Below are 16,730 nucleotides of genomic sequence, written 5' to 3' on the forward strand. Positions count from 1 at the left end.
ATTTTCCACATACAGGATAACTGCGGAAGGAGGGGAGGAAGATGGTGATACTGATGATGCCACAAACAGCTCTTTGGAATCAGAGAGAGGAAAGTGAGGGCCCTGGAAGTGGGCATGCTTCCTGGGAGGGTGTCGAAGCTTGGATTCGTTTTGTTTGACACCCTGTGCTATGCCCTCACTCCTGCTGAAGGGGCAGACCAGCACAGCTGTGCCCTGTACCCCTTGCACCCTGAAACCAGGGTGCTGGTACAGGAATGCCAGAGTGTGGCTCTGTCCCACTGTGGTCCAGGAGGCTTCTGCAGCAGAATGCCCTGGTCTGAACCCTACCCCTGATGTCCTGAGTGAGACGGCTGCTGGGAAGGGGCAGAACCAAGGGGCCCTGAGGGTTTAAAAGCCGAAACACCTGCTGGCCAGCTCTCTGTCTCCATGGAGGACTGTACAATGTGTGAGACTGCAGTCCCTACTGCTCTCAAAATCTCCAGGCCTGAGACTTGAGTACCTGCATTCTTACCAGTGATGCTAAGTTCTAGCACAGTAGAGTTCAAGGAATGGTGCATTTCTCCAACAGTCAGAAATTCAGAGCCAAACTGACTTTCTGGTGCCTAGAAACCCCTCGCCAACCAGGCTTTCACTCTCCCCTCAAGGAGAGGGCCTCTTCTTACTGAGATCTGTCACTCCCCCTTACTGAACAGACATTTCCCTGTCTGGTTCAAATGGACTTGGGCTGCCCCTGAGCCTCCGCACTGCACCCGGGGAACTTGCTAGATCAGGGAGAAAGATCTGCAAACATCACTCATTCTGTTTGGTAAAGAGAGAGCTTTTCCTTGTTGAAGAGGAAAAAAAAAGTCCCTGATGATTGACTGCGTTTTTGCATCTTCCAGCCATTTGTTGCCATGTAATATAGACATTTGCCTGTCAACAAAAATGCCGTCAGTTTTACAAACACACTTATTCCACTGGCTTCGTCAGGGGGAGTGTTTTGACTAGCTTCACTTGTTGAGTGTCTGTGCACTGCTTTGCCCCGACCAGCTGCAAGACAGACTCAGGTTGCCCGGAGTGTTCTCTTCCCAGCGTATCTCCTTCCAATCAGAACAGCAGATTCCAACCAGCATAGAGACTGGGTCTGTGCGGAGCAGCAGGAGAGAGAAAACCTAGGACTGGAATCAGACTGGGTAGTCGTCAAGCCGTGGGCCAGTCACTTTCCTTTCTGATCCTCAATTTCCTCCTCTGTAAAATGGGAATCAGACTCAAACCAACATGCATCTCACACAAAAGAGATCGTCTTTGCAAAGGAGGAAGTATGGGTAGGCAGCCTCCAAGATGGCTCCAACCTCCTTGACTTCTGTTATGCACACCTTGTTGCGGTCCCCTCCAGCACTGAATAAGAGCTCAAGTGTAGGACCAATGGACTGTGGTGGATGTGGTATGGAGTTTCTGAGGCTAGGTCATAAGTGCCATCATAATTTCTACCTTGCTCTCTTGCGTCACTCATCTGGGGAGGCCAGCTACCAAGTCGGGAAGATGTTCAAGATACCCTGAGAGACCCACATGGAGACCCAGAGGGACTGAGGCCACCGCACACCAGCCAGCTATGATTGAGCCATCCTGGCCTTAAATCTTCAGGCCCCAGCAAGGCTTCAGATGACTCTAACCCTAAACATCTCACTGCAATAGCAAGAGAAATCCTGAGCCAGAACCACCCCACCCAGCTACCCCCCAAGTCCTGAGCCACAGAAATTACGAAAGATAATAAATATGGTGACTGTTAAAAGCTCCTCACTCTTTGGGTGATAACTGTTACACATCGTAACGGGCACTTAAGTCTGTATAAAGAGAAATAATATGCTTCCTGTGTGCTGTGTACTATGCTTGGGAGTCGATATACATCTCACTGCATCCTCACCTCACACCTGTGAGACAGATACCAGTATGAGGATTGTTTGAAACATATGTCTCAGAGAGATGGAGCAACCTCCTCAAGGCCACACAGCCTGAAAGGGGCAGAGCCTGGGGCAGAGCTTGGGGTCCCCACCATCTCTGCCTCCTCCAGACGGTCATACTACTCCATCCTCACCTCACACCTCACCTCAGATACCTGGCCTGCCTGTAGAACCAAATTCTCAATCACTGCACCACACTGCGTTCCAGGCGTCAGTGTAATTTATTGCTAATATTGCTTGTATTGACTTTTGAAGGAGTGTTTTTCCCCGGAAGAGGACTAAGAAAAAGCAAATTGTCTTTAAGCCCCCAATCCTCCATGACAAATGTGACAAACCCCAGACTCCCCTACCCTGAGGACGTCCAGTTGGGCAGAGTCAGGTGACCGTCTGGAGGAGGCACAGAGATGATGGGGACCCCAGGGCCCCCTGCAGTGACAGTCCCATCTGCAGCCTGCATTCCGGGGCTTCAGGGGTTAAAGAGAACCACTCTCTGCTGCAGAAAATCTCTCCAACAGTGTTAGAGCAGGGGAAAAAGGCAAAATGATTGTAAATTCCGCCAGGGGAATTCTGCCATGAATCCAGCTCACCTTTCGTGGACCCCCCCTCTGCCCCCCGCCCCGCCTGAGAGGATAACTGACCTTTGGAGGGAAATAATGAAAAGAAGAAATTCCTTGGAGAAAATAATGTGTCCAGGCCCCAGTAATGAGATCGGCTCCTTTTATGTTGCCATGGCGACGGCAGTCATTTTATAATACAAAATAACATGAATGGGTGCTGGTGCAGCCTCGCCTACCAAGGGGGGCATGGGGTGGTGGGGAGGGAGTTAGCCTCTTGCAGGCTGTGGTCCAGAGGTCAGCCAAACAGCTGAGGTCGGGGCTGCTGTGCTTCATTTCCCCAGAGAAGCAGGCCTGACTCCAGGGGTATCATCAGGCCTGCGGGCTTGGAACTCAAGAGGGGCTGGGGCTCCAGACCAGCAGCACCAGCCTCAGGGTATTTGGAAATAGGGAGAGTCGAGGCCCTGGTGTATTCCTAGTATTGACAGTAAACCCCACTATTCTGTGAGATAGTGGAGAGAGTGGAAGCAGCTCCATTTTATGGATTAGGAAACTGAGGCTCAGAGAGGTGAAGCAACTTGTTCAAGATAACACCATGGGGATTCCAATCCAGATATGACTAGAGTCACCAAAGTTTAGATTAGGGGGCCTCCCTGGTAGCACAGGGGTTAAAGTCTCCGTGCTGTTAAACTATAAACAGCCACTGCAGCATGAGTTCAATTCCCGGCCAGGCAGCTAACCCACACGGCGCAGCAGACCTCTCCTGTCTTGCCCACTGTTCCCCCAAGCAGTGGATTTCAGTCGATCCACCTGTTTTGCTCCCCACTCTCTCTCTGGTGAGTCCTCTCACCACACACCTCTGGCCTACACCCCAGTTCTTATATGCATAAATAAATAAAAATAAATCTTAAAAAATAAACAGATTAGCATTTCAGCTAAGGCTGTGGCTCTGGGTGTTGACTGGGAGGGGGGCAAAAAGGGCTCCCCAGAGTGTTGGGAACACGCTCTGCTTTGTGTGGGCAGTGGGATGTCACCAGGTTGAGCTGCCCTTTGTAGACTTTGTATACCTGATAGTCTATAAGTTTAAACCTTCATTTTAAACGCATTTTTAAAGTGGGGGGTGTTATTGTGGGAATCTCACACAACATGAAGATTAAAGGTGGGGTCTCTTGTGTCAGTCAGACCTCAACTCAGATCCCAGTTCTAGTTTGCAGGTAACTTCCCCCACAGATGCCCTCGTCCTGACCTGTGAGGTAAAGCAAGACCATGCCACCTCCTAGGTTTGTCGAGGACTTGTACAGGGGATAGACTCAGCTCACGGCTTCAGACATGGGAAAACTCAACAATGCTGCTAAATGTCATCTCACTCTCCTGCCTTCAAATCACGACAGGAAAAGAGGTGCGGTCAGAAGACTTGCAGAGAAAGGGCCAGAAGAGAGGGACAAATGGGAAGAGACAGGGAAGAAGGAGGGAAAAGAATACAAGAAGAGGAAGAGGAGCCACAGTTTGATGATGGGAGACAAGGCAGCAGAAGCCAGGCAGCCAGGAAGAGGGTTCAGAGCTGGGAGACAAGGAGAAGTAGTCACTCTTGTGCTATGTGGCCTCAGGAAAAGTGCAGTCTGTCTCTGAGCTGTGGCTTCCTCGTCTGTAAAGGTTCTCTGGGAGGCCTAGGGAACGCACAGTTGGTGCACAGGCTGCTGAAGGAGGAGGAGGGAAAGAGGCAGGGCCAGGCGTGGGGTCCAGGAAGCAGGGCTACCCTCTTGGAGCGTAAATTTAACCCTGTCTATACCTTGCCCTAAAAAGCCGTCTCAGAACTCTGCCACCAGCCATGGGAACCAGAGACCAGTTCCAGCAGAGACCCTCGGAGGAAAACACAGTAACAGCCCTTAAAATAACAGCCCCGGTCAGCTTTTTATAGGTCTGAGTCTGAGTAAGGAGCACAGGAACGAGTTACTGGGATTTTTGTCTGAGAATGAGGAAAAGCAAGTAGAGTGTCTGAAGAGAACCTCAGGCCTGTTCCAGAGGGACAGTCTGGAAAAAACGACATTACTCATCACCTGAGGCCAGAGCCAAGTTGTGAATTGGTGCCCTGTCTCTGACCTGGCCATGCACCTTCTGAAGCTGGGCTGCCTGGAGAGTGTCCCTTTGGACCCACTGTAAACTGGCTTAACATGCAGGACCCCAAATGCCAGCCAAGAGCCAGCCTGGCTGAGCATCGCACATCTGCCATCTTCTTTGAAGTCTCACAACATGTAGTCGCCCATTTTACAGACAAGGAAACCAAGGCTCAGAGAAATAAAGCATTATGACCGAGGTCACCCAGCTGGTGAGAGGCTTTTCCCAGACTGGTGTTCACATCCCTCTCACTCCTGATGCTGGTACACTGCCTCTTGAGAGAAGAGGGACTTACAGACATGCCTGTGCCCAGCACTGATATCCTTGTCCTTGATCCCAAGCCTGTGAAGTCCCAAACTGGATCGAAGAAACTGGCATGAAACGGAACAAAACCTGGGGTCTGGGAGAGGCAAGCATCATTGAGGGTTAGTATGGGGCCTAGAGGATGCGTCTCAGAGAAAGTCTACCTTGCTGACCAGTAATCCCAAAGAAACAATGTCTTGGGACAGAAAGGAGATGTTAGAGCAGAACTATTAGCAAGGAGACAGAGCCAGCTTTTCGTTTCTGTGTTCTGTAACGCACCACCGCTGAGAGAGCTGGTTTAGTTAAACACAAAAAACTGCTCAATTAAGATTATAGATGCTGGTTTCCAAGCCCAGTGTTGTCACCGATGATCACAGGCCTCAGTTTTCCCATCTGCATATGGGGAACTAAGAGTTCTGGGAGATCCTTCAAAGTGTCAACAGTCCCCAGCAGAACTTGTGACCTAAGCGGGCCATATGGTCCTTGAGGCAGAGATGTAGAAGTGGAGACTGAGAAGGCCGAGGACCCGCCCTCCGTCCCGCAGTGGTTTCCAGCTGGATTCAGCCTTTGGGCTCCTACTTGCAACACAAAACTCAGTCGCTCGGGTCCACTGCCCCTGCCTGATGAGAGCGAGGCGATCTTGCAAGGCCGTTGTTCCCTTCAAATACCTGGCTCTTCTTGGCCTGGGACTGGACGCGGTGTCATGGAGACATCTGGCAACCTCCTCAACCTCTGCGTCTCTGAGACATCCTGGGGCGTCAAGCACATCTGGACAGCTGGAGGGAACCATAGCAAACATCTGGGGGAGAAAAGGAGGGCGTTGCGGAAGGAAGCTGATGCTCCCAGGATCCAAAGGACAGAGTCCTGGCCCTGCTCCAGGGAGCCAGGTGAATGCTTTGGTTTCAGGTCTCAGGATGTGTATGTGAGTTAGTGCATGTGTGCACATATGTGAACATAGATGTGCACGTGAATGCATGCATTTGTACTCGAGTCTATTGTCTTGTGTGAGCAACATGTGTGTTGTGTCCATGTCTGTGTGGGCCCATGTGTACCATGAGAACACGTTATTTGTGTGTGTGTGCATGTACATACATAAAAGGGCATGTGTACATGTATATATTATGTCTGTGTGTGGTTGTGTATGTACACCTGTGTGTGTGTGTGCTTCTAGATGTACATGATGGTGATTCAAATTTCAACCACCACTTCTTGGCTGTGTGACCTCAGGCCAGTCACTACACTTCTCTGAGCTTCAGTTTCTTCATGTGGAAGATGGGCAGTTGGTAATAACAAAGCCTCATCCAGCTGGGGAGGTTTTGCAGAAGTAATGCATGAAGACCAGCTAACACAAGCCCCCAACAAAAGCTCACAACTGCCCTGATTATTCCTCTCACTTTCTTGCCTGCTGTGTCTCTGGATACGGGGAAGATGCAGCCATGAGGACCAGCCCGGTTGCTTGAGGGCCTGCCTGCCGCCCCCCGTAAATTCAGGAATTGCCTGCCGCAGGAATGCCATATTTCTATCATCTCCCAGACAGTGTCAACCCTTTCAGAGCTGTTTCCTTTTGGCTTGCAGCCAGATTTAGGAGTTTTACGAAAATTCCCAAGACCTTTTGCCGTCTCGATTTGAGAAGACGGGGCTGCTGGGCTGGAGAGAAAATGAGAGGCTACTGAAGGCAGGAAGCAAGCTGCATTCCAGGTCCCAAGGAGGTAGGCTGGCTGGCGGGAGGCTCGGAAGGGCCAGGACATTCTTCTCCCGGTTAAAAATATGCAGCACGTCAACTTCAGCAAGGCCCCTACAACCTAAATCTATTCCAGAAAGCAGGAAGGTACAGCAGTATCTACGTTTCAGACTGGGAAGCAAAGGAAGTTGGTCGATCCCAAAACTGAAGGGCCCCAGCTGCCCCATGTCCACTGCATCTCCCTCCCCAGTCCTTAGCAGCCTTCCCCTGGGCCCATGAATCCTTAACTGCATTATGCAATATCCAGACCTGGAGTTCAAATCCCAGCTTCAGCCCCTACTTGCTGTGTGTCCTCTGGAGAATTGCTTTAGCCCTCAGATCCTCACTTCCCTCAACCTGAAAGAGGGAACAAGAAGGTAAGCCTGAAAAGGTGCCTCCGGGGACTAATAGCAGTGGCGACGGCAGCCATGAAGCCAGGCCTGGTCACATTACAGTGTCACCAGGTGCCCAAGGGAACTTTGCCCCTTCTGATATGCACAGTTGTTTGAGGGGCAGGTGGTGCCCCCAGCCTGTGATTTAGAAGACCCAAATTGTGCTTGCTGTTGGTCTTGTGCAAATCACTGAACTTCTCTGTGGCTCCTTATGAAATAAGATCCTTGAACTGAATTATTAAGTCCCACATAGAGTTTAATAAATGCAGTTTAACACTCCAGTGGCTAAGAGATGGGGATGGGGGAAAAACAACTTTTTTGGGGTAATTCCCAAATATTTATTTTAATAAGTATTAAAAATATCACTGCTTCCAACCTAAGAAGTCATGGATGTTGTTGTTGAGGCTGAAGGTGAGATCTTTGTTAAGCAAATTAACGTAAACTTTATTTGGAGGAGGCAAAACCATCCAGATGACCCAGGAGGGACCAAGGTTGGAAATACAGCCCCTGGATATTCTACAGAGGAACGCGGTTCAAATCTTCCCCCTTTCTTAGCTGCAAAATTGAGAACATGTCTTGGCATTTGTGAACCTTAGTTTTGTCCTCGGTGAAATGGGGTGATGGAGTGCTCCCTCCTTGGGTTGTGAGGGGAGATTTAATGAGAATGAGACCTATAAAGCACCAGACATGGCATCTGGCATGTAACAGATGCCCAGCATAATGTTTGTTATTGCAGATCTTAAATCAGCATAAATAGCTTATAGTAATATTCCATATGACTATTAAGTGTATTATTTTCTGGACACTGTTACGAGCACATCAAGTGATATGATCAATTATTAAGCAGCTATTGTGCAATAGCCCATTTAAATGTTTTATCTTATTGAACACTTACAAAAGCTTCATACTTTCCACAACTGTTTATTGAGCACTTACTTAACACCTTCACACTTTGAGGGTTCCCGCAAATCAGACCATGAACTTGGCACTCCGAATGCAACTCTAGCTCCCCAGTTCTTTGATTTTTTAAATTTACTTATTTATTTATGCATAGTAGAACTGGGGTATAAGCCAGAGGCATGGGGGTAGTGAGAGGATTCACCAGAGACAGAGTGGGGAGCAGAACAGACAGATCTACTGAAATGCACTGCTGAGGGGAGTAGCAGGCAAGGCAGGAGAGGTCTGCTGCACCAGTTGGATCAGCTCCCTGGCCAGGGATCAAACTCAGGCCACAGTTGTGAGAGCGTGATACCACTGAGATATAACCCCTATGCCACCCAGGAGGCCCCCACCCCAGCTCTTTGATTTTGGCCATGAGAGCTGAGCTTCAGTTCTTCTCCTCTGTACAGTAAGGATAATCCTATCAACCTTGTGGAATCCTGTGTGTGAGAGAGAGCACACGTGTACACATCACAGCCAGCAGCACATGATGTGAGCACATCGCGAGCACGCAGCCAGTGTCCTGTTTGCTCCCTGAGGCAGGCTCCCTGGAGGACAGCTCAGCTGGGGGTTCCATTCTAGCAGCACAGGACTAAGCAGTATGGCTCAAAGACACCTCCTCCAAGAAGTCTTCCTTTCTCAGAGTTGGAACAGTTGCCTAGCAAGACCTGCTCAAACTACACTCATTGGGCTGAATCGGATTGAGTGCATGTGTGTGTGTGTGTGTGTGTGTGTGTGTGTGTGTTTAGGGGAAGTGTGCATGTGTGGCCATGTGCACTGTGAGCAGAAACCCAAAGGACAGAGGAGACAAAGTGCCCACCCTGCCGTTGAGCCCCAAATGTCTTGCAGCACAATCTCATACACCTGCCCCCATCTTATAGATGAGAATCTGGGGTTCACTAGGATGTATCACTCACCGAACACCCCACAGTGAATGAATGGGAGCCAGGATCCAAACCCTTGGGCCTGAGCCACTGGGGCCTGATGCCTAGGCCAGAGTCTTCCAAGGAGACCAGAGGACGCAGGGGAGCAGCTGGAGAGAGAATGCCAAACACTCCGGCCCCCGCCCCAGCACTTGGCCGCCCGTCCCCACGCGTGACAACAACGTCAATGCAGAGACAAGAGCAACAGCTGGTCCCTACCCCAATCCAGATGTAGAGGAGACAGTTTTTCCCAAAATACTCTCATTGTGAAGTCAGAAAACCTCCTGATATAAACAAAACGTGCTGCGCGGTGCTGGGAAGGAACTGCTCGTGTCTCCGCCACAGACCCACCCACCCCTCAGAGCTGCCGGGCCCCAGCTCTTCGTGGGCTCACCCTTGTACTCTCCCCTCAAAGTCTCTGGGAAGCCCCTGGTCCAACACAAAGCCATCTGCCTTGGTAAAGCCAGCCACGCAGGCTGCTGTAAACAAGGAACAGGAACCTGAGGGAAAGGGGTGAGGGCAAGGCGGGTTTTGATAGGACAAGGGGTCTAGGGAGGTGACCCAAAATCTTGTTGGTTCCTTTCTTTCCTTGCCATCCCTTTACCCTGCTTTTGTCTCTTCGGAGGAATTTTCTAGATCCCCACCCGTGTCCTGGTCTGCCCCCACTTTTGACTATGCTGTTCCGTCTAAGATTTCATTCAGAGGAAGAATGTCGATGCAAATAAAAGAAAAAGAATTCTCTAAAAGCATAGATTTTACCTAATCTAAACCTTGGGCAGGAAACAAAGGCTCAGAGAAGGGGCGAAGGGATGTGACCCAGTGAAAGCCAAATGGTACCCCACCTCCCATTTCAGGGCTCTTTGTAAATCTCCAGTCCTGTTGAAGGCAGGGCGAGGGGACACTGGTCCCCCAGGGGCCAGGAGAGAGAGGGTCTTTGGAGGACAAGGCGTCCTGGACACCAGCCCCACGTCAGGAGTAGGACTAGATGACAAGAAGGGGACGGCAGGGATGTCGAGAGCATCTTAGGGAATCAAGGAGCCCACAAGTCACTGTGGATGCACCTCCTTCCCCCAGGAATCACCCACGAGGGTGGAAATGTGGGCGAGGCACCCTAGGCTCTGTTCCCTCATCCAGGGAGGACTTCCTCATGGCCCAAGCCCATGGAGAATCCCTCAGAGAGGCAAAGGCTTTGTCATAGTTCAGATAGCCGCAGAGAGGCCCCAGGGGCCCCATGCCAAGCTTCTCCAGGGGGACAATGAAGATGGCAGCGGATGGGGACAAGATTCGAACCCAGACATCTGGGCTGCAGAACCTGGGTTTTACTCCATACTGCACAGCCAGGAAGAAGGTCCTCGGCAAGAGCTGAAAGGAAAATCCCAGAGCTCTTCTGGGCTCGAGGTGCTTGCAAACACTCACATCGATGGGGTTCCACCCAAGGGACCCGCCCAGACAGGAGACAGGAGCAGCTGCTGGGTCCAAACAGTGTGGAGAGGGAAAAAGTCGGTGGGCTTGGAGTGGGGCGCAGATCCAGCGTCGTCCCAGCAACCCCGCACAACAGCCTCATAAACAGGACGGGCCCAGGAGGAGGCACGCAGGGAGGGGCCCCTCCTACCCTGAGGATGAGGGGTGCCTGGCAGAACCTGACAAGTTTGAGGAGCCAGAAACCAGTGTGACGCTGGGAGCGGGGAAGCCTGAGCACAAACGGGCACAGGGCCACCAGGCTTGGGGCGATTCCATGGGAGGGGATCCTGGCCAGGGTCCAGGCTGCAGTCACGGATCCCCGCGGCCGGGAGGGGCCCAGCCCCTTCCCAGATGCCAGGAGCCACGTCCTCGGGTTGTCCAGGATCTGTTTGCAACCTCCGGTGACAGGGAGCTCATTCCCCATCGCGTGTACGCACAAATCTGTTCACTATCGAGCTGAATCGGCCCCTACACATTCATTCAGGCTTTGGACCACACTGAATAAACGTTGAAAAATGCCCAGGTTCTGTTTATAACGTTTTCATTTTTGTTGACAATATAAGTTCCATCAGAATTATCTGAGGATTTTTTATTGCCATGATCCTAGTTCCTAGCGTAGTACTTGGCCCAGAGTATATCATTAATGAGCACTTATAAAATGATAGACTGAGTGAATGAGTGTAGGATGAACACGGAAAGCACATTCCTGCTTTGGTGTTTAAGCTGAAGGTCCTCAACTGCAAGAGTCAGCCAAAGCCAAAGGCAGTCAGGATTGGGGGCGGATCTCGGTGTAGTCTTACCCAAGATAAGGAGCAGGAAGAAGCAAGGAGGGGTGAGTGCATGGTCCAGGAGAAAGCCTGGGAGAGAACTGGGGGGGACTGTGGTCTCACTGCTCTGCCCAATGGGGCCATCGGAAAGGTGACCTGAAAGCTTCACAGAGCCAGGTTCTAACTCCTGCAGGGCGAGAGGCCCTCTCTGAATCAAGTCAGGAATAATTATAGCCCTTGCAAGAATGCAGCAACCTGGAGGCTCCTCACAGCCTCCGTGCCAGGACAGACATAAACCCAGCCTGCAGGGGGGCCCTTAAGGCTGGGAAGTAGCGGAGCCAGAGCAAGACCATGGCTCTTCTCATTCCACAACCACAGGCCCCCTTCCTGGTTCCTGTGAGAGGTCACAGCAGCCTGGCCCTCTGAAGGAGGTCACCTGGGGCTGCCCAGTAGGTAGGTTAAGGCCCAAATGGAATGGAGGAGTTTAAATTACTCCTGGGAATGTGGGAGACCATTGAGGGACTTCAGAAAAACAGCAAAGAGCAGTGGACAAAAGCAATGGCTGAGGTTTGATCAGCTCCTCACTTCCTCAATGTGTGACCGCAAACCAACCTCTCTGAGCCCCTGTATACATTGTGAAACAGCAGTAGCTGCCCATGGGGTTGTTGTGGGCATGATGAGGTATAAGGCATGGTTTCTGGGGCTCAGTAAGTAAATATTGGTTATTTCTCAGATCTTAAGAAGAAACATCTTTCCAGCAGCTCCTCACATAGCCAGGCCCGCCACAGGGAACCTCAGCTCTAGCCTTCCGCAGACCTCCCTCCCCCATGGAATGTGGGCTCCAGGCAGTGGAGGTATTGGGAGTGCAGCTGCTCGGTGTTCTATCCAAGACCCTCAAGTCAGCATTGGCGGGACTGGGTGAACCAAATGTTCTGTCCATGTGTCCACAACTGCTCACACATTCGCCTCTCAGACACACATTTCCTGCCTCCCTGCAAATTTCTCAATGTGAAGGGAGGAATTGATAACTTACTGAATTTTTACATTGCTCATATTCAGAACTGGTTGTGGGAACCCCAAATCTCATGACTTGTTATCAAAATTTATCCATCCATTCATCTATCCATCCATCCATCCTTCCTTCCTTCCATATGTCCATCCATTCATTCGTCCATCCATCTATCCATCCGCTCATCCACCAATCCTCCCCTATTTCACCATCCACCCACCCCACTGTCAGGCAACCAATGATGTGCATCCAAAGATGAACAAGATAGACCAAACTCTACCTTTATGGAGTTCACAATCCAGCAGATACCAATAAAAAAAAAATCATGCATTTCACATCTCTCTAACCCATTCCCGCTTCTGAAGGCAGAGAGGGCTCTGGAGAACCTAAATCCTGGACCCCCAGATGCTAGAAGCAGTGACCCCCACTAAACTGGGGAAAAAACACCTTCTCCGTCATCACTGCTGGAGATGTAAAGTGCTACAGTCTTTTAGAAAAGCAATCGTGCTACATCCCTGAAAATGTAAACTCTACCTCTGGGCCCGGCAAATCCCCCTCCTGGGAATTTCTCCCACAGAAACAAACGCCTAGCACTTAAGACCGTGGACTCAAGAATGTTTTCCTGCAGCATTATTTCTAGTGGCAAAAAGATGAAAAAGACAAAATCAGACTAATGCCCGCAGTCACAAAATGCACAGGGCTGCTTCCATGCCACAGCATATTACACAGTCCAGGAGAGAGGAGAAGAACTGTACCAACCAGCTCAAGAGCTTCCCAGGGAGCATTTGAGGGAAAAGCAAGGTGGAGAAAAGTGTTTGCAATATGAACCAGGTGCTATAAAAGGAGTATCAATCATATGGATTTGTGCATGTCTGATTATGACATGCACATGTGGCAATTAGAAGAGAATTAAGATTAGGTTGCTAACTTGGGTGACCTGGTTGGGAGGGTGGTCTGAGGTGAGGGGGAGGGGTGGAGGAAGTCAAGGAAAAAGAAATAAAGGAAATAAAACTGTCAGCACTAAAGAAACACGTCGGTGACATGACGTTGATGCAGGTATAATGAAATTACCTACATGGGTAGTGTATAAAGGAACTGAACCAAAAGACCTTCGCACATACCCTTCCTTCTGCATGGGCTACCCTTTCCTGCAGCTATATGACATCATGGCCTCTTTTTGAAGATCCCTGAGAGAGAGAGAGATCTCAAGCTTCAAGACAAGGCACGAGCTGACACTAGTAAGTGCCTACTGTTTACCCAAGCAAGGGATGGGCTTCACGAGTTGACTCACAAGCCCTGGGCATTGCTCTTAGCACCGCCACCCAAGGCTGGCTCCCCTTCTAGTCTCTCAGCTGCGTTTGGTTCACTCCAGTTTACAGAAGAGGAAACTGAGGTTCAGCGTGGCAGGATACTGTACCCCACAATCACATAGCTACTGAGATAGGATTTGAATCCAAGACTCTGACCCTTAAATCTGACCTGCTTCCTCTCTATCCCTGCTTCTTGAAAAGGGCGGTAAGACATGACTTTGGTTTGGGCAGAGCAGTTTAATGGTTGCCTCTCCTATCTTAACTGTTTCTCTGCTTAAACATACTTTCTGGAGTAGAGGCCCAAGAGTTGAAGCAGCCACCTTTGGCCCAGCTGGAGGGTGCCCTCCATCCAGCCCCAGCCGGTGGCCTTTACCACCACTCACCTGATATTTACTTGCCTCAGCAAACACCCTCTTCCCAGTATCCTCCTGACCTCCCTGCTTCCCAAAGCGAAAAAAGAACAAACATGGCCTTTGGGGCAGGTACAAAAATCACCCAGTTTTGACAGGAGCACTACTGTGCCTGTGTCACCTCTGGGTGTGAGGCAGGGGCCAGGCCCTGCCAAGTTTTAATTCTGTTGTTAGACTCTGCCTGCCTGTTTATACTAGAAGGTTCCCAAGAGCTTAGAGATAGAGGTGGCCTCAACAAGGCCTTGTCACTCGAACCTTGGTAAAATGCACAGGCCCAGGGACTGTAGGCCTTTGCAGGGCATCATTGTCCACTGAGATCACCAAGTGGGTGAGTCCTAATCCAGAGAGGATAAGGGCCTTGCCTATGGTCACACAACAAATTAGTCAAAGGAACCAGCAGTAACACCTGAGAGGGTCATGTCAGCAACTAAAGCCGTCATCATTGTCACCATCACTATCACCATCATCACATCACATCATCATCCCTTCACAGCCAGAGCCCATCCTGGAGGCCCCTGGAGGATGCGAGGTACTTTATAATTTTGTCCTCTCTCCATTTCTGCCCCTCCAAAATCCCCTTTCTACTACTCGTCTGTTTTCCTCATTGATTCATTTATTTCAACCTCAGTCTCATTTGAAGCAATAGCATGCATGAAACCACTGGTCGGAGGCACCCATTAGATTTGTGTCTGATATGGACCAAAATAACACATATATGAAAAACAGAAACTTTGCTCATCTCCTACCTCACTCACTGCAGAAATGCAAACAATCCTTTGGCAAATGCTGTGTCCTTTTGCTTCATCTTGACCATGCCCCTTCATGGTTGGCATTTCATGGGTGAGGTAATCTGGGGCTTGGAGATAAACAGGGCCTTAGAGCAGCTCGGTCAACCAGCCTGAGAGAGTCACATCTGGGGTTCAAATAAAAGCTTGTGTGAAGCACAGCTGAAAATCCTCCCTCATTGTTTCTAGAAGTCACCTATGCCAGGAACCTTTCGCCCTACTCAGCAAGCAGGTGATTGCAGGTGAAAGGGCACCCAATCAGCAGTGCTCCCCGTTCTACAGATGCAGAAACCAGGCCCTGGTGGGCGTATCACCCCATTCAGGCAGGCCCCGGCCTCTTCATCCCCTGCCGAGCAGTCCTGCAGAGGCCTTCCCCAGACCATCTCACCACACCCTAAGCCTACTTTTTACTTCCTGTGATATCTGTCTTGCTTCTTCAAATATTTGTCTTATTCTGTAATATGACAGGGGGATAGTGAGCTCAAGGAGGAAGCTGAAAAGAATGGTTGACTCTTTCTACCAAGCCAAAGTGTATAGTCTTCTCAGATGGACTAAGCAGGAGACAGACTGGGGTGGCCGAGGAGGCAAACTCCTTCTGGAACAGCCAGGACACCCTCATGGAGAGATAGTCCCAGCCTGGGTGCAAGCCGTCCCCTCCACTGAGAAGCTCCTCAGCCCAAACTCACCCATGGCCACTCAACCCAAATACTTCCTCCTGTGCAAGCTTCCCAGATCACCCCCTCTGGATGGGCCTCCCTGCTTTTCTTTTATCCCAGTCCTTTCTCTTTAAGATTTTACTTTCTAACCACCCAGCATGATGTGGAATCGTGAATGCATTGATGGGTCGATTTGATTAATGTCTCCCCTGAACCAGGAGCTCCAGGAGGGCAAGGGCCCTATCTTCCCAGTTCCCTGCTGTTTCCAGCTCCAGGCACAAAGCTGGTGCTGAATAAATATTTGTGGAATCAATGAATGAATGAGTGCTTACCTTGAGGACTAGGCCCTGCAAGTCTTACCGTACTCTTAGCACCCAGTACAGTGTACAGAGGAATTTCACAAAGGTCTATAAGGACAGGAGAAAGGAGGGAGGCAGGCAGGGAAGGGGCACAGAGGGAGGAAAGAAGGCTAGAGGAGAGACTATGAGCTCTCACATTTTAAAATAGGGAAGTCTGAGCCCACGGTGGGAACAAGATTTACCCAAGGTCACACAGCAAGATAGCCGCCAAGTCACCAAGTATCACGTTCTCCCCAAGAGGCTCCATTCCTCACCTACTCCCCATCTCTTGCTGGAGGTGGGAGGCTCCATGGCAGGGAACTAGCAGAAGCAGTTCTCAAGCAAGCTCTGGCCTCCCAAGCTCCTCGCAGTCCCAGGCAGACAGCAATCGAGGAAGCTAGCCCTCTTGTCACAGACAATTGAATTCCAACCAATTTATCTGTCAGGACAGCACTCACAGACCCGAATCCTGGAGCTTACAACTCTGTAGTCAAAATAAACCCCGAGCCTCCCCCATATGAATTATAGGCCAATGTCACAGTGGAGGGCGGGAGGCTCCCGCTGACCTACTTCCCTCTTGCTGCAGGTCAGGGGAGGATGCAGCCAGGGCCAAAGGGGTTTAACCCACTGCAGATAGGTTTCTGTCCATCAGCTGCAGGAAGGGTGGGCACTGGGGTGACGTCAGGTTTGTCCCCGCTCACAAGCAACCCAGACAAATGTGCCTCCAGAGTTCAGTCCCACACACACCCATGACCTGGACTTCACTGTGCCTAGACAAATGCAAGGAGCTGAAAGTCAGGGGCTGTCAGGAAATCAAGCTGTCCAGGGATTCTTGGGCCACCTGGCCAGGGAGGGGGCTGCAGCCTCTGTCTTGGGGTTGGTGGCATTGAAGGGCTTGTACTGGGCCAATTCATGGGTGGGTGACAAGGGAAGGTAACCATTGCTTGCTGCACTTGCCAGTTTACTTGATTCATCACTGGTACAACTTGTCACTCACTCATTTATTCATTCAGTCATTCGTCTATGCATCCCCCATGGGATGTAGCTAAGACTCGAGCACTGTAGTCCAGCAAGTATCAGACTCAGCTCCTCTGTCAGTGACCCGGCT

General features: G+C 50.5%; 1 long non-coding RNA gene across 2 annotated transcripts in view; it reads right to left on the minus strand.

Annotated features, from left to right (window-relative positions):
- LOC129145793 (uncharacterized) overlaps window positions 1-16,091 on the minus strand; it is a 37,030-nt gene extending 20,939 nt beyond the window's left edge. The window contains exons 1-3 of one of the 2 annotated variants that reach the window (XR_008551857.1): window positions 15,898-16,091; window positions 14,590-14,756; window positions 6,925-6,989 (exon numbers count right to left, since the gene is read on the minus strand). This is a non-coding gene — a long non-coding RNA (uncharacterized LOC129145793). Of the gene's footprint in view, window positions 1-6,924; window positions 6,990-14,589; window positions 14,757-15,897 lie in introns of those variants that run through there. The other variant, XR_008551856.1, reaches the window with a different exon arrangement.
- Between the last annotated feature and the right edge of the window lie 639 nt (window positions 16,092-16,730).

The sequence above is a fragment of the Talpa occidentalis genome, unplaced genomic scaffold (assembly GCF_014898055.3).
Source record: "Talpa occidentalis isolate TD23 unplaced genomic scaffold, MPIMG_talOcc4v2.1 talOcc4.14, whole genome shotgun sequence".
NCBI classification, from domain to species: Eukaryota; Metazoa; Chordata; class Mammalia; order Eulipotyphla; family Talpidae; genus Talpa; species Talpa occidentalis.